The sequence below is a fragment of the Solanum pennellii genome, chromosome 10, assembly GCF_001406875.1.
Source record: "Solanum pennellii chromosome 10, SPENNV200".
Lineage (NCBI taxonomy): Eukaryota > Viridiplantae > Streptophyta > Magnoliopsida > Solanales > Solanaceae > Solanum > Solanum pennellii.
The window spans coordinates 41,040,446-41,055,022 of NC_028646.1; the positions used below are offsets into that span (position 1 = coordinate 41,040,446).

The 14,577-nt window shown below is 29.7% G+C and overlaps 1 long non-coding RNA gene and 1 pseudogene across 1 annotated transcript; one reads left to right on the plus strand and one right to left on the minus strand.

Annotated features, from left to right (window-relative positions):
• Positions 1–573: 573 nt before the first annotated feature.
• Positions 574–14,577, minus strand: part of LOC107001258 — a 63,382-nt pseudogene continuing 49,378 nt past the window's right edge.
• On the plus strand, positions 2,177–4,856 carry LOC114074421. The gene is made up of 2 exons (XR_003574818.1): positions 2,177–2,552; positions 4,313–4,856. It is a non-coding gene; the product is annotated as an uncharacterized LOC114074421 (long non-coding RNA).

The window sequence follows — 14,577 nt, forward strand, 5'->3', positions numbered from 1 at the left end:
AATAGTTGTTGAGACTACAAAAAAGAGAGTTGCTTTCGTCGTGGACTTCATGATTCTTCTCCCTTGTGATTCTTGATTTTCATTTTGGTGAGATTATTTTTTAATAAAGTAATTTCATAATCCTCTTCCACTGCTTCATTCCTAAAGATCAAGGCCTCGAAGTAATTTTACGTTCTCAATACTCTTAGTTGGTAAATTTATTACTAAAACAAACATGAGTTATTCATGAAAAATTACTTTTGAAATCCATTTCTTTCCTCAAAGGTCCTTTTTGAAAAGTAGTTGTAGAACCACCCATAAATTTTTACCGAAAATAAATGTAGGAAAACTAATAATGGATGAAAATTTGAAGGATAAATCATATATTGTTCTATAAAACTTTATATTATTGAGTAACAAAATCATGTATTTACAGACTTAAAACCAAACTAAAATAGAAATCAACTCCTAAATAGTAGATGTCGAACTTAATAGAATTATTGCAACATGAGTATTTGTAGTTCTAAATCAAAGATTACACATATAAATAAAATATTCCAAGGCCTTGAATTTTGAACTACATTGGTATAGCTCTTAAACTTCCACATTATTGACTTGAAGCCACATGGAGAAAGGTTGAAGTGTGTTTGAATCAATTTTATGATGCTTTTGAGTAAATTGAAGGACATCAGGCCATGTGAAGTCAGCATATAGTTGAAGGTTTTTGTATTCCACCAATTTAGTTGGTGGCCTTACCATCTTATCTTTGTCTGGATAAAGAAACAAATCAAGTGATACGTTAAGATTTTTCTTTTTAACCACTGCCCTGTTAAAGTAACTTTTGTATCTACCATTCGATAGAGCATTGCACGTAATGTGGAAAGATCTTATAATGTTTTTCACAAAAAAATGTATTATTTGTTTAATATGATTATGTTTATATTATTTGTGTGTAATACATAATACATTAGCTTTTTATACCGTACTACTTTGTAAATATGCTTACCATAAATGTGTTGCCTATGTTAACCACAAAATATTTAAAATTTTGACGAATGAAATACGATTCATTGCCCAGAAAGACCGGAATTCCTTACTTGAACTGAGGCATAATACTTACAAAATTGAATTCAATAAATAGGATACATTACTTAATAAGATACAATGTTTTGACATTGTACTTTATGTATAATAAATTATTATTTTTATCCAAATTCAATAAATATGATGCATAAATTTTTTAGTATGCAACAATTAAGATGTAATAAAAAAATAATATTTCCTGCATCTTAAATTCTCTTTAAATGAATAAATATTAATTTATCTATTAAATTAATGTCTACAAATTAAAAAATTTTTATAGTCTCACCTACAGTTTAGTGTTTTTTACGATAGAATTCATATCAGAATAAAAGTTATTTATAGCTATATAAGGAAATGTATTTAAGAAAGAATCATCCGGAAAAAATCTATAAATATATATTTACCTATGATTATGATATATTAAGTGTTGATATGTCTATTTACATTCTATAATAAAATTATACCCCACTTTTACACATAATTCAATCATTCTTAGCAAACTGTTTGGACCCACTTTTGATATTTCAAAGCTATTCAAACTACACAAAAATGAAGCGTTTAACGACGGATATGAGCGACGAACAATAATCCATCACTATTTAATGAAAAATTAGTGAGAAATAATTATTTTGTTGCAAAATGAACAAAAAATAATATTTTTAATAATATAGCAACAAATTTCCAACTGAATATTTAATCCGCTGCTATATATTAGCGGGAAAAAAGGGCGCATAATTTTTCCTGCGGATTTAGTAATAAAATAGTGGTGACAAATTTAACTTATATTGGGCGACAGAATAGGTGAAGGAAAAAAGATTGCTAAACTATTTAATATATTTTTATGAAAATTATATTATTTTGTGATGAAAATATCTGTCAATATAATTTTCAAAAATATTTATTTATTCAAAAGCGAGTGATGTTGGAATCCGTCAGTAATTCTGATGCAATTCATTCCAATTTAAGATTTCAACCCAACCGCTATGTTTTAATCCTAACCGTTGATCTCATCTTTTCAATCTTAGCCTCTCATTTCAAAATAATTCTAAGGTCAAGATATAATACCCTAGCATTTTCTATTTTATTTTATCAAAAGACCAAAACCTAAATTTTTTATTCTTCTTCATTCTAGATCTTCCGCACCACACCATCTTCTCTTACTCTTCATCTCTTCTTTGTCCGCCATTTTTTGCGAGAACAAGAGGAGACATCATTCTCCTCTCCTTTCTACCCCTCTTCCGCCTCTCTTCCTTCGCCCTTCTCTGTTCCATCTCCGCCAGCAGCAGCTCCTCGTCCTCTCGTCTCCAGCGCTGGCGCTTTGGTGAATAGCAGCTCTGCCTTGAAAGCCACGTAGTACCAGCGTCTCTAAACAACAGAAGCCGGCGACAACAACCAGCAGCACCCGCTACAGCAGCAGGCAATGAACCACCAACAGTCACTCGGGCAGAAACAAAAACAAACAATAGAGACACCAAACACTGCTCCGAGCAGTATGTCCTCCTATTACCTATTTTCTATCTATTAAGTTCTTTGAATTATTTAGAACAAACTCTTAGATTTGAGGTGTGTTTGTTATTAGCTTATACTGTGTGAATGTTTCAATTTAAATTTTAGATTGCTACTGTCTTTGTTATTTTCAACTTTTCAGCTATTAATATTTAAACTTTGGTGGTGCATTACAATTTGATTTTTATTCTTTTGATGTTTTAAGGTTCTTAAGAAAAGTTTATCTTTCAGCTACTAAGACCGGCTACCGGTCTGATTATTTTTACTATAGATGCGCTTCATTTGATGTTAGTACTGTACAATGTATTTTTCATCTCTATTCATTTTATTTTTCATGTGTTTAGACACATGTTACTCGAGTAACTTTTGCTTCTTTGACTCCTATATTATGAGATTTTGGGATCTCTTGAAGGGTTTGCTATTTTTTGACTTCCATCTGGCCATCTCATTAGCTTAATCAATGATGATGGAGGCTTCATGTTTTGACCTTTACCTTATAATAGACTCATAAAAAGAGTTGTAGGAGAATAACATTCTTATTTTCTATGACTTCTTCTAAACAAGAATTCATATAGGTGAAGGATTGATTCTCATAATGTTCAACGGTTTAAGAAATACAGATTTATGAAATTGTTGTGGGGAACTGCATTTAGTGAATTGGTAGTACCTCATAACAAAACAATCCAACGAATATCATGTTAGATTATTTTTTACTTGCTTTTAGTTTACACTTGTTGAAATGAATTTAAATATGAATAACTGAGGATTACGAGCTCTCTTGTCACATTGTGAGAAATAATAGCAAAGTAATCAATATTTGTAACGTTAGATATCAATCAACTTAATTGTTTCAATTTATTTCTAGAATTTTACATCGCTTCATTATTATATTACTTGTTAATTATCACAAAATGTCATATAATATCATATATTTTATATGTGTTTAAGGTTGTGTAGGAAGATAGAATCACATCTATTGACATCCGTGTAAAGGACTCTGTTTATGTTGTTAGTAAGAAGAAAGCCCCTGTAAGTGTCTATATTTGGTGGAAATTGTAAGTCATTTGTATTTTTTTATGTTTGAGAGGGTTGTAGGTCTGTAAAGAAAAGTGAGAGTTTTAGGAAACCTGTAGTGTTCTAGAGTTCTAAATTTTGCAATTTGTGGTAACGTTTTTAGTATTCCACTTAAATTATCTTGAATTAAGTGAAATAGACAGAGGACACATAAAATTATAGAAACTTATATTTTGATTTTGTTCTTGTTGTTACTCAGAGAGAAGTCCCTCTAAAATTACTTTTTTTGTGCAACTTATAAATTATCAGTGGTTTTTTTCTGCTAATTAAGTTTAACGTTGGTCTAAGGGAAAGTGAGAGATTCAGGGAACCTTTAATTTTCTAGAGCTCGTAATTTTGAATCAAAAGACTTGTTCCTGTGAATTAGGCTTGACTAAAGAAGAATAGATACGGAGGATTCATGAAACCATCCAAATCTAATGTGAAATTGATGCTTAATTGATCAATCATATAGTTATGTTTTCCACCCTATATAGGTCACATATATATATAAAAATTTGGGGTAATTGTGAGAAAAGGACACAATTGTTTTGAATATATTGATCAGATAATGTTGTAGTTGTGTTCTAGTATATCTTATTTATTTGACTTAATGTTTGTAAGAGTAGACCCGTAATTTTGAAATTTTTGAGTTGCATTAAGTTTGAAGTTGTGCATTTTGGTTGATTAGGACAAGCTATTGTGTAGGACCACTATATCGCAGGACAAGCTTTGAAATCAAAATAAATTTGAAAATTCATGATGGTACTACATGGAGAATCAAATACTGGTCACTATAGCAAAAGAAGAGTACACTGAAGGAAATTCTTTTAAACAGTTTATTATGCTTGCTGCAGAGTTAGAAATTAAGCTTAATGGACCATCCCTTTTCCTTAGGATGAAGATTGAGCAGGGAACCTTCTGAAAAAGGGCATACTTAGAATGTAAGATGAATTGTATCTTTAGAATATTGTCTACTGGCATAACAGGTTTGCACTCTTTTATGGATGGGAGAAAAGTATCAGGCTCTCATCAAGAATACTATCAAGCTGCCGGGATATAAAGGAAGAGAAGAGTGTATGGATCGGAAGCAAAAACATACTACATGAAGCAAATGTTTCTCTTAAGAATAGTTGGTATATTTCTTTTCATATTTTTCACCTGAAGTATGTGGATTTGATTTCTTATCTACAGACTTATACCCTCTTAATATTATTTTACATGAATATTTGTTATTTTAAAGGTATTTACTAATTTTTATTTATTTTATTTTAGCAGTGTATACGTAAAACAAATAAATGAAATGATTTTACAAGAAAAATATCAGAAACAAATTTAATAACGATTTGGTTATTACGACAAAACAAATTGGCTATGCATTAGCAATGAAAAATTTAAGTGGAAAATGTGGTGGCTCAAATGACAGAATATTTTGTAATGGATTAGTGATAGAAATTTCATCGCGAATTTATTTTAAATGACAAAATTAATTATGAAATTAGCGATGATATATATATGTATAACGACAGGCTAGTCCGTCACTAATAAGTTGTGACGTAAATAATTCATCTCGATTACGTCGCTAAATTTGCAACGGAACTAATATTTTCATCGCTAATAGATTACTAACGAGCAAAATAGCAACAACCAATAGTCCGTCGCTAATCCAATTTAGTGACGGAATAACATAGATTAGCAACAAAATTCGCCAGTCGCTAAATGCTTATTTTTTTTGTAGTGTTAAGGATACAACTTGAAACACAGATTTTTAAATCCATGGTCAAATATTTCTTTAAAAATATTTCCTTTATTAAATTTTCTTCAAAATATATTCAAACTCTTTTGCCACAAAATTAAGCAAAATGTTCGAACTCATTTTTGATACTCGAGAACTTTTTAATGAAAATTTTCCAAAATCTATGGTAAAATATATATCTTTGAAAGTATTTCCTTTAAAATCATATTCAAACAAGATATGAACTTCTATAAAAAATTTTAAGCATACGAAAGATTGAAGGGCAATAAAGTTCAAGTAGGAAAAATTCGTCTCTTGTTTCATAGTAAGACGATGAAGAATGGGAAACTTTTGGCCTAAAGAAAAAGTATGTAGTTACAACATTTCAAGACTTCATTTCTTCAAACTTTAGTGTCATTATTGGAGGGAAGTTGAAGTGCCTCGTAGAAGTGAGAGGGAATAAAGCGTCTGTGATAGTTATACCATTTTTGATTTTCCATCTGCATATTTCACATGAAGTTGTTCATATACTCGAGGGAAATATAACTACAATAGGAATGGTGAGAGTGGCTACTACTAGGAAATTTATCAGCATACAAACACTTCCTATGATGATGATTTTTACGCTTGTAGAGCTTTTGTATGGAAGCTACGAAAGTACCAAATTTCATAAACCTGTGCATTTTCCTAGTTCAAGGCTTATCACTAGTTCAACAGCCAAAAGGACTGCTTTATGCAATTCTTTACTTCCAAAGCTTCCATAAGCAAGCCACATCACATGTCAAATTATCATTTTAGGAAGTTGTTTTATGCTGATTGAATTCCAAGTAGTAGCCACTCCAACCATTCCTATGGTAGTTCTATATCCCTCACATGTATCAGGGGAAGAAAATAGGGGAAGAGCATCCTAAATATTATGAACGACTTCGTGTGAATTATCAAGATGGAAAACTAAAAATTGTGACCTATCGTAGAGGATTTGTACCCTCTCACTTTTACAAGGGTCTTTCACTGCCCCCTAATAATGGCACTCTAAATTTATGGAAAGAAGTCCTGAGTTGTTGTGACTGATGAGTTTTTCTTTGTGCCAAGAATTTATCATTCTTCATCTTGTTTCGATTAAACAACAAATGAATTTTCCCTACTTCAACCTAATTGCCCTTCAAGATTTAGTATGCTTAAAATTTGGGTGAAGTTCACATGTTATTTGAATCATATTTGAAAAAAGGAAATAATTTGATAAATATATTTGACCATAGATTTTGAAAAACATTCTTTAAAAAGTTCTTTGAAAAATATATTTTACCATATATTTTGAAAATTTTACTTTAAAGAGTTCTCAAGTTTAAAAAATGGGTCTCAAAAGTATGCTGAGAAGGACTTAATAATGCTTAATTTTGTGGCAAGAGAGTTTTCATATAATTTGTGCAAATATTTAAAAAGGAAATATTTTTAAATATATGTTTTACCATAGATTTAAAATTAGAGTTTTAAAAATTTTCCTTAAAAAGCTTTGAAATATAAAAAATGGGTCCAAACAATTTACTAAAACTTGCTTAATAATGCGTAACTTTTTGGTATAATTTTTTTAGTTAAATATATGAACATAATATAGCTTAAGTATCGGTAAAGATATTTAAAGAATTTTTCAATTGATTTTCCTTAGATAGCTATAGATTTCCTTATATAGCTACAAATAACTTTTACTCTTAAAATGAAACTATAATAAAACTGACTAAATTGAAACAGGTGAGACTAAAAAATATTATAATTTGTAGATGTATAATTTTAGATAAATTAGTTTTATTAATTTGAAGAGTCTTTTGACATATAAGAAATATTAATTTTTATTGCATCAAATTAATATATCCTAATGATTTATGTATAATATTTATTCAATTTACATAGAAATAAAATTTATAATAAATAAAGTACAATCAATACATAAAAAAATATTGTATCTTATTAAACTATGTATCCCTTTTATTGAATTAATTTTTTTATGTATTATGCCTCAATTCATTTCTTTAGGTTTTTGTGAATAACGATCCGTTCTCCATTAGTAAATTTTTTATTGCTTTTGTTGTTAACATGGATTACATATTTATTGTAAGAAATGTTACAAACTAGTACAATATAATAAGCTAATTTATTATGTATTACATACAAATATAAGCATAATCAATTAAACAATTAGTAATTTTTTTGGTGAAAAAATAATAAGATATTTCAACATGATGGGCAATGATAAACATTGTGAGTTCTAAAACTTACAACTTGAATATAACATATTTGGTGTTTGTCCTTTTGCAGGACCTATCAAATGGTAGATACAAAAGCATCTTGCATAGAGTTGTGGCTGACAACAAGACTCCTACAAAATCACTTGAATTCATTCTTTGTCTAGATAAAGATAAGATGGTGGGTCCATCAACTGAATCGCCGGACTACAACATCCTTCAACTATATCCTTACTTAAGTTGTCCTGCTCATCTTGAGATTACTCAAAAGCGTCAGAAAGCTGATATGAACACTATTTAATCTTTCTCTATGTGTCTTCAAGAAAATAATGACGTATATTTAAAGCTTTACATGTGAGGCTCAAGAATGAAGGCCTTTGAATCCTTAGTATATATGCTAAATCTTTGATTTAGAACTACATATACTCCTGTTGCAATAATTCTATTAAGTTAGACACCTAGCATTTAAGAGTTGATTTCGATTTAAGTTTTGTTTTTACTTATTAAATACATTTCTTTTGTTAGTCATCGATAATATAAAGTCCTATAGTAAAATACATAATTTATCCTTCAAATTTTCTTCCATTTTTATTTTCCTGTATTTATTTTCTTTCAAAAAGTAATAGGTGGGATCTAAAGCAATTTTTTTGAAGGGACCTTTGAGTGAAGAGATGGATTTCAAAATTTATATTTTTATTAATGACTCATGCTATTCTTAGAAATGAAAATCACCAATTATCAGTTCTGAGAACTGAAAATTACGTTGAGACCCTCGATCTTTAGGAAAGAAGTCATGGAAGAGGATTGTGAAATTACTCCGTTACTGAATAATCTAACCATAGCGAAAATCAAGAGTCACAAGGAAAAGAAAATCTATGAAGTCCACAACAAAAGCAATTTTGTTTAATGTTGACTCAACAACTATTTGAAAGAGAATTGCATTTCTCCCATATCCAAAAGAAATTTGGAATTATCTTCAAAACAAATATGTTGGAGGTGACGGAATTCAAGTTGAAAAGAATAAAAAACTCCATGAAAAACAAATAATTCTTGAATAGATTGCTTGGTATTGATAACAAGGTAAGATTTTTAGGCACTAGATCAGAAGAGGTAAATCAAATCATGCTTGGATATTTCTTTTTCTAAAACTTGAGTATCCATATATATTTTTTTGACCTAAAAAATGCTGAGAATTATCATTTAGTTGTTTGAAAAAAAAAGGAGTATTCATTAGGCCTATCAAAGTTTCTTATTTTAGAATTTGAAACTCCGAAGTATGACACTATGCTTAGATAGATTAAAATTTACACTAGATATGATAACAATTTAAGTCTTTAGGATTCTTGATACTAATCTGATTGTACATTTGGAATTGTGTGTTCACAATAGATATTCTTTTTGCACTTTTAATAATTTTAGTTGTTTTTCACGTATTTATTATTTTCTTATTAAAAATATTTGGCTTAATTTGACTTATAGAACATATGCACTATATGCCTCTGATGACATGTCGTTAAAAGTTTTGTATCTTAAAATGCAACCAAGCAGAAAGATTGAGCTACTGTCATCAAACTATGTCAAAACAAACCATCAGGGAAGACCAACTAGTAGAAGCTCCAAAGGTAATACTATTATAAAATTATATGCACGTTGTAAGCATGCAATAATATTAATGTATAATAAATAATCAAATCGTTACTACCAGAACATATACAATTATGCTAGAACTGATAAACTTACTGAAGTTTAATTCAAGTATTACCTTTGGAAGCGTGAGCACATTCCTTCAAGCGAATCCACAGGGTACACATATCTTCCTTCAAGCGAGTTTGCAAGTTAGACATATCTGCAAGTTAATACACAAGATAGATAGTAGCTATGTAGTCTTCTACATTGATTTCACATTCACATACGAACTATATCTATACTTGTGTTGAGAAGTATGCATATAAACCTTTAATATTTTTATAGTTTAGGAAATTTCTATTTATAGAGATTTCTTCCTAATTCACAAAGGAGAAGAAAATAGAACTGTTTTCTTTTTAAAAGAAAAACACACACTAGTCTCCTCTTTATTCTGAGTTCTAGTTAAATATGAGCATGTAGGGACAGCAAAATTTACTATTATGGGAATTATTTCAAATAATTAATTTAAATTATTCTTACCATAGTAAATTATAAATCATTCAACTTCTTGTACTTGTACAATTATTAAATATTGAATAGAATAGTGTCAAGATAGTTGTTTTAGATTGTCTAAAAATTATAAATTCACTAAACTATTAATATTGCTTATCTTTGATCCTTATATAATCATTATGATATGTATATATTAATTAATGTTTTAATTTATTAAAATTTGAGATCTTTAGATTGGTCAATATGCCTGATAGATTGGGTGATAATAATATTTATTGTTAAAATAATAAATTTGTTTATGGAATACATGTCTTATTATAGAGATCGATAGATATGACTTTTTAGAAGATTATATGTTTTTATCTTGTTAAACATATCAAGTGAATTCATGAATCCGACACATGAAATAAACTAAGTAGTGCTCTAAAGAAAATTCGGTATATATTTAAACTCATTACTAGTTTAATTTATTGATTAGTATATGGAATCTTAACATGCAGAATTACAGAAGTGTTTACGATGGAATTTAAAAATATCAATAGAGGAGTGCAATTACCAATTTCTAGTGGAATTACATCGTGCCCATAATAAAGATATATTACATATAATCTTGTGTTACTATCTCATCGATGGAATGTGCAATTTCCATCATATATTATGGAAAAAATATATTATAATTATAAGAATGACAATTTTAATCCTCAGTATATAAGCTAACACTCTACATAGTTAATCATCTACTATATAAGTAAACAGGCACCGTAAACGAATATATGATCTATTAAAACTAAATAAATATCTATTGTATAATCAATATTATAGATATGGCTAATATTATATATCCCAAGAATCTGCTACATAGACTTTTAACCATGAAATTGTTATAATGTTTGTATCAAAATACATGGTTAATAGTATTTACCTTGTCAATCTCCCACTTAGATATGTAATCTTAATAATTGTTAGTATGCTTTTTCTAATAAAGTAAATAATGGTATATATCCTAAAAATCTCCCACTTATATTATTAAATATACATTTACAATTTTAAAAGGCATTGACATATTTCTTATCAAAAAAATTTTATCAAGCTATTTTCTCTTGCAGTTTTTCCTAGTAGTACTTCGTCGTAACAAATACTTTTTTACTAAATATTGATATCTTTATCGTGCAGGAAAAATCGGGTGATTTCAAATAGCTACGAAGAAGTTAAGAACTGCAAATAGTCATTTTAAAAAAATAATGAAAATCTAGAAATTTGTTTAACTTAGGAAAATATGAGTTTTGGTCAACTTCAAATGGTCAAACTGCTAGCTCAATATGAGATAGGGGTACTTCTAGATATGGTAGGAAATATCTTGGACAATCTTTCCAATGCCGCTGATATTTCTTGATTCCGAGTTCGTATGAGTAACTTATGCCTTTTGGAAGTTGGGTTGTTTGATAAAGAAAATTTTGAATCCTTAATTTTGAAGCGCAATTTATTGTTTTTCTTACCTAATTATTGTAATTCATTTTTAGGAATTTCATTAGGGTAAATTTAGATTTTAGTCAGTTTTAGAAAAGTGAATTTCACGATTGGGTTTGGAGAATGGAGAAAATAGAAGAATGGAGAAGAACGTTCAAGATTCGTTCAAGATTCATCGAGATTGCCTTTTGGATTTCTTTGTAGGTGAAACCTATAAAAAGGTATGTTAGAACATATAGAGTTGGGCTAGTTCACCCACGGGCCAATCATCATTCAATTTAAGCGATGTTATTAGATTTGAAATTAAATCCTGGAAATCTTGTTAAATTTAGTTCAAATTATTGTGGGTTGTGTTAACTGGAGTTTCTTAAGATTAATAAATTTTTAGTTATATTTTTAAGTAAAATTTGATATAATTTTATCATATAATGGATTGTAAGTGTTTGCGGGAGGAATTTATGGAGTTTCGAAAGTTTAGAGCTGAAAAAGGAGAAGAATTTTTGTTGGGCAAAATCTTGGTAGTGGTCGTGAATCTCAGAGCTACTTCCTTGTTTTGGGAAAAATTATTTTGCATCACAGAGCTATCACGGACCGTTCAACCTGAAAAGTTCTTTTCGAGACCAAAATTTAAATGCTTTCCCGTGTCGCAGACCCACCCTCAGATTTTTGTTTTTCATCATTTTATCATGTTTAGCTATCTAATATAATTCCTAAACATCATGAGAATATTCCTATCGATAAACACAATCATTGATCTCATAGTTCAATACAAGGATCAGTTAAGTTTCATGTTAAGAGTAGTCAAGAGTCAAGTTAAGAGAAGTTCATAATGTTTTCAAAAGTATTTTACAAATGTTCTATCTTTGTTTTAAGATTAATGTTTAATTAAGTTTATTAAAGAGTAACATTAAAGTCAAGAGTCATGTCTAAAATGTTTTCACATTTAAGCAACAAGAGAAACTTTGATTTCAAAAAGATCCTTTGAGCTAGTTTTTAATTAAAGAGGAAACATTGATTTTCAAAAGAGCCTTTGAGCTAGAGTTTTTTAGTAAACGGTCTTTGAGATAGTTCTCAGTAAATGGCCCTTGAGCTATGTTTTGAGAAATTATCTACAACCACGGAAAAGAAGTATGTTTTGTAAACTTAAAGAGAACTGATATAGAGGTCATATTTGGGCATTAGCATTGAGAACTGATATAGAGGACATGTCAGACAACTCAAAGCCCCCATAAATCATGTTGCCATCATGGATATAAAAGGATCATACTTTTAGATGATTCTTTTAGTAATTTTTAGCATAGACTCCTGGATGCAATTAGTAAGTTAGGTTTTCTACCCCCCACAAGGAATAGGATGATCCTTGGCAGCGTAAGGTAAAGTGTTGTATTATTGCTATAGCTCTTAAGTGATGTATTCAGTTAGGGGACCTCCCACAACTGTATTTTGTATTTTATATAAATTGAAAAAATTATTTTCATATACAAACAAAGTTCAAATTGTATCTAAGAATACATACAGAGTTAATACTGTATTTTTAAATACGCAAAGTTGAAAAGCATGTTTAAAAGATTTTATTCATGTTGCATTTATTTACACTTCTTTATGTTGAAATGAGTTGGGTTGGTTTGAGTTGAGTAAAGCCCGTGTAAGTATTTCTTATAGAATCTTTTCAAGATTATGTTATGTTTAATATACCGGCTTGCGTACTTGTACATTAAATTTACTGATGCCAACTAGCCTGCACTATATTATGATGAAAATGCAGGTAACAAGGATTAGCATCCAACACATTATTGATCGGGTTGAGCACTCATAGTAAGTTGATGAGTCCCGTTGCTTTTAAGAGAGCTCCTTTTTAAATTTCTTTTAGTGTAAGTATTTTAGTTGTTAGGATGATTGTGTGTTTGGTCTCGACATCCATCTCAGTTATTAAAGGCTCTATAGATAGGCAGTCAATAGTAGTTGTTTTTACATTTTCACTATCCTATGTATTAAAACTTGAGTTGGCATCATTTGAATGTTGACCTTTTAAACATCCTTATTCTGGATATTGAGCAGTTCCGTTTTATTTTTAAAAAAATTATCATGAGTAAGCCTAATGTTTAGTTTGTAATCAAGGCCAAGGCTTCGCTTTGAAAGAAAAGAAATCATCGAGTGCAGGCCACGTCCAGGGTGTAGGCTCGAGGTGTGAATAATTTGTTATGATAGAATAGAGTTCAAGTTTCCTAGGTTTTCTATGATGTTACGCTCCGAGCCTAGACCATGGGTAAGACCGACACTTGAGAACCATTGTTTGGCCCAAGCAAAACCTTTGCCTAGCTTACTTACTCAGCGGAAGACTTTAAGCATAAAGAAAAGTATTCAAATGCTAAATGACTTAATTGTTTTGACTAAACTAATAATGTTTTAGAATATTCAAATTTAACTTAGGAAAAATAGAAACTCAAATGTTAAGATAAGCCAATAAGAACATAATGACGAACGACTAACATATGACTGACTATCTATGAAGTCTCTAAAACAACTCAGATAGATGTCATGAAAAATCCCACAAGTTCCTAATGAACAAATAAAATAACTGAAAGAAATAAAAAGGACTCCTCCATAATGCACGGAGTCTCACCAACTGACTATGGATTTCTCGCTAGATCAACGATGCGCTAATTGCAGATCCTACTTACTAGTGTCTGCATCAAAAGACTATGCAGGCTAACTGACGTCATTACATTGAATGTACAAGTATGCAAGTTGCAATGTTAAGCATAACATAAACTTGAAAAGAGTATGAAACACTCACTTGAGCATTACTTTACTCAATTGAACTCAATTCATTTCAATATAAAGTAGTGTGAATAAATGTAATATAAATAAAATCTTTAAAAATGATTTTCAACTCTATGTATTTAGAAATACGATTATAAGTACGTATCTGAGCAAAGATACAATATTGTATTGATATGAAATTACAAATAATTCTGATATCCATAAAAATACAAAATACTAATGTTGAGTTTCTCTAACCGACAACCATCAGATAAGAGCTATAGTGATGATACATCGATCAACCTTATGCTTCTAGCGCATTATATACCAAGCCAAAGATATAATACCCGAACTGCCTAATGGATCAACTAGTCTACTGTGAAAATGATTCATGTCAAAAGTATGATCCTTTTCTATCAGTAATGGGAATATAGTTTTATAGATACCTGAGTTAGGTGAACTCATGCTCCTCCCCATTTCGGTACTCCAAAACTACTCCCAAAACAAGTTGGCTCTTATGTTTTCAAAACATACTTGTTCTGTTATTTGAGATTAGTTCTCAAAAACATATCTCAAAGGTTATCTTCGAAATCTTAGTTTCCCTGCTTGCTT